Below are 6,000 nucleotides of genomic sequence, written 5' to 3'. Positions count from 1 at the left end.
TCACGACAAGGCGCAGAGGCGAGCGTTGCAAGAAGCGCGAGCCCTTTGAATATGCCGTTCCGGCATTTCCGTCTGTTTCAAATGAAGCGCTTCAACATTTTAGGCTAACTCAGCGGAAAAAAATATGAGCACGACTGATTTACTGAGGCGTTACCTATTAAAGGATTATTGCAACGCCTTCCACTGCAGAAAACAGATGGCGCCCTGGCGCCCTCCAGCGGATGTACGGCGTCTGCTGGTTTTAAGGGGAGAGCCTTTATTGCCTCGTACTGTCGTTAGCACCCGTGTCGGCAGATTTGTCACTGCCCGGCGGACCCTCCCCCGCGGGACCTCGAGAACCTCAAGACCTGGGAGGACTGGGAGAACCTGCTGCGCTCGGAGGACCCGGCCGTGCAGACCATCGCAACCGGCCGGGCTGCCAGTGTTATGGACCTTAGGAACATAAACACTTGAGTGCAGTGGGGTCGTGCGGGGACCCTGGGGCGTGCCCCGAATTCCTTGTGCAATAAAGTTTTTTCTCTCTCTCTGTCCGCGTTTCGACGTCACTACTTAAAAAAAGGCTGCGTCGAGGCTGGGAATAGAACCAGGGCTTTTGGCATTTGAGGCGGAGACGCTACCGCCACGAAGGCTCTAGGTTTGAATATGAATAAAGGCGCAATCTAGTAAATGCATGGGCTTCATAAATAAAATTAAAAGGAAACATTATAAATGAGAAAACAAACAAAAAAAGAAAACCAATAAACACAAGAAAAAAATCAAAAATAAACTGAAAGAATAAAATGAAAGATAAAAAAAACAATGCGCCAGGAACGGCTTTCACCTCATAGCACTTCAGAGCAGAAGTGCCCCCTGAATTTTTTGATTAATTGTACTGGTTCTGATTTTGGATTTCCTATGAAAGGGGAAAGCGCGAACGCAGTCCCCCACTACCAAAAATTGCATGCCCCATCTGCCCCAGTTTGGGGTAGTGGCAGGGGTCAGCACGAGCGCAGTGCAATGCCCGCGCCTCTCCCTGGAGGCACCGCCTCGCTGATCACGGTAACCCCGGCACCAGGTAAGTATGCTGAGGGAACGTCTCGCCATGGGTACCCACCGCGCGCAGGCAGACATGTGGCGCCGGTTAAAGATGGCCCAGACGTCCAACTTTTTAGGCGAATGGTCATACTGAGCTCAAAATTTGTGAAACGATAACTATCTCTTTCACCCGCACCAAGAACCTGTATAATAACCAAGATAAGCCCACACCGATATAAAGCAGAGCACTGCACGATAACAGCTACAGCATAAATGCACTGCATCAGGCAATGCAAATGCACTGCATCGCGCTGCTTACTCGGGAAGCCGATGGGTGGCGCCAGTGCCGAGGAGTGCAAAACGTGGGAGCATGCCAAAACTTTGGGAATCGCGCCAAGCAGTACAACCCCGAAGGCTAAAGTTCGATCTAGGACACACTGCTCTAGTTCGATCCTGCACTGTGAGTTCCACCACGGAGGCGCCGGGAATCATATTGCGCCCAAGCCACGAAGTGAAATACCGTAGGCTCTCCAACTTTCATTGCGTCACAACCACACACCTGCGATAATAATAATAATAATAATAATAATAATAATAATAATAATAATAATAATAATAATAATAATAAAAACACAAATGTGTCCAAATGCCAGCAAGGCGTCGAAATGGGTCTGCAAGCTTGGGCCTCGCACGCTGTTCCAAGCGACCGAAAGAACACCTGCCCGCTTCTACAAGGGGTGCATAAAATTACAACAAAACGTAAAAATATCGTATGGACTTAGCGCAATAGAAAAAAAAAACGCGTTAAGAAAAAAGTGCGTCGGCCGGGAATCGAACCCGGGCCACCCGCGTGGCAGGCGAGTATTCTACCACTGAACCACCGACGCGACGTCACCGGCCTCCTTAGAAAATCAAATCCTGAAATAATTTTGAAATCCTGAAGGCCGGAAGACTTGTTTAGAGTAGTTGTCTGTAAAATGCTTAAAAAAGAAGGTAGAAAGAGTACAGCGGATTTCAGCACGTTTTATATGTTCAAAGTATCGCCGTACTGACTCGGTTACAAAGATGATGCAGCAGTGTGAATTGGAAACGCTGGAAATTAGAAGAATAAAACATAGACTCAAACTTTTTTTCCAGATGATGCAAGGGACATTAAAAATAAATAAAGAACATTATGTGAAAGCGCCTCTAAAACGTGGTTCCCGGAAAAACCACAGCAGGGTACTACAGCCTATTAACACACGTACGGATGTGTACCGGTATTCTTTCTTCCCTGACGTAATTGAAATGTGGAACAAATTGCCAAGTGATGTTGTGGAGAGTATGAACGTGCAACAATTTGAGCTAGGTGTTGATACATTTTTGAGAAATGGTGTACAAATTTTGAACTCTGACTCATGATTGATCATTTATGTATTTGTTTTTGTTCCCTCCCTGTAACGACCCTCATTTGAGGGTTAACAGTATGACCAAATAAATAAATAAATTACGATACTTTAGAGCAAACATCAGCCCTGCTTCACAGCTGCATGCTAACACCTGCTATGCATAAAAAGGGAGGTAAATGCAGTGAACTACTCTCTTGAATACAGCTTCCTAGCAGAGATAGCTCAACAAAAGAGACGCGCTCGGCAGTTATAACGTTGCCCTCGTTAAAAAGCTGCTGATTACTGCTGTGTGTAAGCCCTCCAAGTACCGGCTTCATAGCAGGAAGGTGGAGCGATGGTGGCGACATGCTACATGTGCGGTCATTGATCCCAACGAGAGGGTCTTCACTGTCAAGGTACACGGATTCATTGAGTGCGCGCGTGTGTGCGTGTTTGTGTGCGCGCGCGTCTGTTTGAATCAGTCAATCAGTTGTAGTGCGCCAGCCATGGCGCCAGCCCTCGCCGGCACAACTTACGCGTGCTTCTTCCCTATGCCTCCGGCAACGTGAGGTGAACGCCATTGCGGTCGAAGTCTGCGGCGCCCCTTCAGAGGAACCCGACCGCACCCCGCGCGCCCCCGCATCTGGCGCGCTCTTTCCTTCTCCTCCCTTTTCCCTCTCGCAGCGGCGGGGCGCGCCTCCCGCGCTCCCCGCCGCAGCTCCGTTACTCAGAGAATAAACGGTTGAACAGAACAGACGTCTTGTCTTCTCTGAGGATCCCCGAGCAGCTTACGCCCTACACAGTAAAGAAGGGTTTTGCGGAGTTCGGTGAAGGTGATCCGCGAGCGGTTGGCGGTTTCTGGGTTGGAACACGCGAATTTAACAACGCGCCACGTTCGAATCGCGCTGAAAGAGGGAATTTCACTTGAAGAACTGCCTCATGTTTTGAAGCTCTACGGCGGACTTGTCCGGGTGACCACCCTTCTGCATAATATGCTGCAAGACACGGCCACATACGGTGTAACTGTCGGAGGCCGCGGTGAACCGCATGCCAGACTTCTGGCCGCAACACAAGTATATGCGCATGCTGCTACCAGTGCCGTGATGCAGCCGGAGGATGACAGCAAAATGCGCATGCATCAAGACAAGGCTATGATCAAGATGACGCCGAGAGCACCGTTGCTCCGGAACACTCACAGCAGGGCGGCAACATCGTTCAGCAGATACCTACAGATATCGCCGGCACCACCCACGTCAGCGAGGCAGTCAAGCCAGCTGAAAACTCCGATAGCTGTCATGAATACAAAGGGCAGCCAAGTAAGGAAACTGCCACCGCAGAAGTCCAGCCACATTGGCCCCCTACGACAAGCATGTCGGAGTTCCAGCCAAAACGCCTGCGGGAGAAATGGCCGGACGGAAAGTGACCTACGCCGACTTGGGAGAGAACGGGAGGTGAAGAAAGGCAAGTTTCCTTCATGTTCTCACTAATAACGCGCGGCAGGAATCTTTCACAGGCACTGTTAATTGTCTGCAGTTAAAATGCCTCAAACTGCCACTAATTGTCGCCACTTCGAACGTCTGGGGCCTTCCAGACTGAAAGCCAGTCGTATTGGCTTTATGTCACAGCCGTCCAAGAAACGAAGGTCGAACACGAACAGAAGGCGGACTGCGCGGTTTCAACATTTAGTTCACGTTTCAATGCGCATGTGAACCACGCCGTTGGCATGTCGGCGGGTTGCTGCCTCTTCCCGAGGAATAACAGGGGTACTTATTGAAGAAAGCGTGGCAGTTTGTGAAGGCCGTAATGTGCGACTTAAATTATGAATTAAAGGTATGATATGAATTAAATGTTGGAATTGAGGGTCATTTAATTGTGTGCAAGCACCTACGAAACCGAAAAAACGAGGGAAGTTTTTCAAACACCCGTCAAAGTTCTTGTACCACAGCAAATCTCAAACATGGTATAATATGGTCTCTAATACGAAGTGACCGGTCGAGTGCAAGTAATCGACACGATGCCAGTACATAATGTTGTACATAATGTTAAGCGAATACATTTGAAGACGTACCGGTGCGGCCACATTACTATACGGACCACACTTCGGCGTTTGAAATTTTCTCGACCATTCCACACCAGGGGCGTAGCCAGGGGGGTGCTTATGAGGCTTCAGCCCCCCCTGGAATTTTTTCGATCTGTCACCGACCGCTGCATGGCCCAAGTATATATCGCGACTGCTGCTATCATAGTTTTCTTCTTGCCTGGATCGTCTGTCTTTCCGTGAGTAAAGTTTACTATCTGTGATTGCGCAAGGTGTTTATTTGCCTTGTTTGACGCGTTATATACAGTGACTTTTGCTTAGATACGTAGTCTTAATGGAGACATACGAGTATTTAAATATCTTGTTGCGAGGTTCTGTGTATATACATAGTGACTTCGTTTCCAGTGACACTTTTTTTTGTCCTTTATCAAGTTGTATCTTTGCATTTCTAATACTCCATTTTATCTTCGCACTTCTAATGGTACGAGGGTAATCCCAAAAGTAAGGTCTCCAAAGGGCTGCGGCCGCTGGGAAACTATTTGCGTGGCTGCTTGCCACACTGTTGTGTTCATTGTTCCCCGTCTTCCAAACAAGCCATGACTCATCGTGAAAGGGATTGTCAGTCTTGGCACGGCAGCTATTTGAAATGGAGCTCCCGTTGGTCGCTACCGCCAGGCGCGAAGTTCGCGCAGTTATTCGATTTTTTAACGCAAAAGGCGTTACACCAATCGGAATTCATCGCCAGCTGACGGAAGTGTATGGAGAGTCCTGCATGCATGTTAAAAACGTCCACGAGTGGTGTAGAGAGTTCGCAGCTGGTCGTACTGAAACTCACGAGGAAGAAAGAAGCGAGAGACCGTCAATTTCTGAAGAGGCAGTCGGGGAGATCGAATAAATGATGAGGCAACATCGGAGGATCACATTCGACGAACTCTGCCTTTTGGTTCCTGGCGTTTCTAGAAGCACTATTCATAGGATTTTGACAGCAAAGTTGAAATATCGGAAGGCGCGCGCAAGATCGGCTACGAGAATGCTCACAGACGACCATCAACGGCAACGCGTTGACTCCTCCCGCGAATTTCTTCGGTCTTATGGAGATGAAAAGGAGACCTTTTTGGATTCCATTGTTACGGGTGACGAAACCTGGGCATTCCACTTCTCACCTGAGAATAAACAAGAATCACGTGAGTGGCGGCACTCCTCTTCGCCCAAGCCGCGAAAATTCAATCGAACACAGTCTGCCGGTCAAACTCTTCCTCAGTGGCATGGCGGCGAGCTGGTATGACATGGGCACACAAAAACTGCCCCAGCGTCTGCAAAAATGCAAAGACCGCAACGGCGATTATGTGGAAAAGTATACAAGAATGGTCTGCCTTTTAAGCGATTTGTAAATTGCTTAAAATAAACATTTCTTTCTATTTATAAAAGAACTGGAGACCTTATTTTTGGGATGACCCTCGTATTTTGCAGAACTCCTGGTTTACACATGTGCTCGCTGTTCCGACTGAAATTTCGGTGAAATTACTCGCAATGCATGACCGGTGACGGCTGCTGCTGCGCAGTATACACTGGAACAGAGGA

The 6,000-nt window shown here is 48.5% G+C and overlaps 2 non-coding genes across 2 annotated transcripts; both read right to left on the bottom strand.

The window, feature by feature from the left end:
• Positions 1–898: 898 nt before the first annotated feature.
• On the bottom strand, positions 899–1,062 carry LOC149343632 (U1 spliceosomal RNA). The gene has a single exon (XR_016283359.1). It is a non-coding gene; the product is annotated as a U1 spliceosomal RNA (small nuclear RNA).
• Positions 1,063–1,830: 768 nt separating this feature from the next.
• On the bottom strand, positions 1,831–1,901 carry TRNAG-GCC (transfer RNA glycine (anticodon GCC)). Its single transcript has one exon. It is a non-coding gene; the product is annotated as a tRNA-Gly (tRNA).
• Between the last annotated feature and the right edge of the window lie 4,099 nt (positions 1,902–6,000).

The sequence above is a fragment of the Amblyomma mixtum genome, chromosome 5, assembly GCF_055824585.1.
Source record: "Amblyomma mixtum isolate Tamu chromosome 5, ASM5582458v1, whole genome shotgun sequence".
Lineage (NCBI taxonomy): Eukaryota > Metazoa > Arthropoda > Arachnida > Ixodida > Ixodidae > Amblyomma > Amblyomma mixtum.
This window is presented reverse-complemented; position numbering and strand designations above follow the sequence as displayed.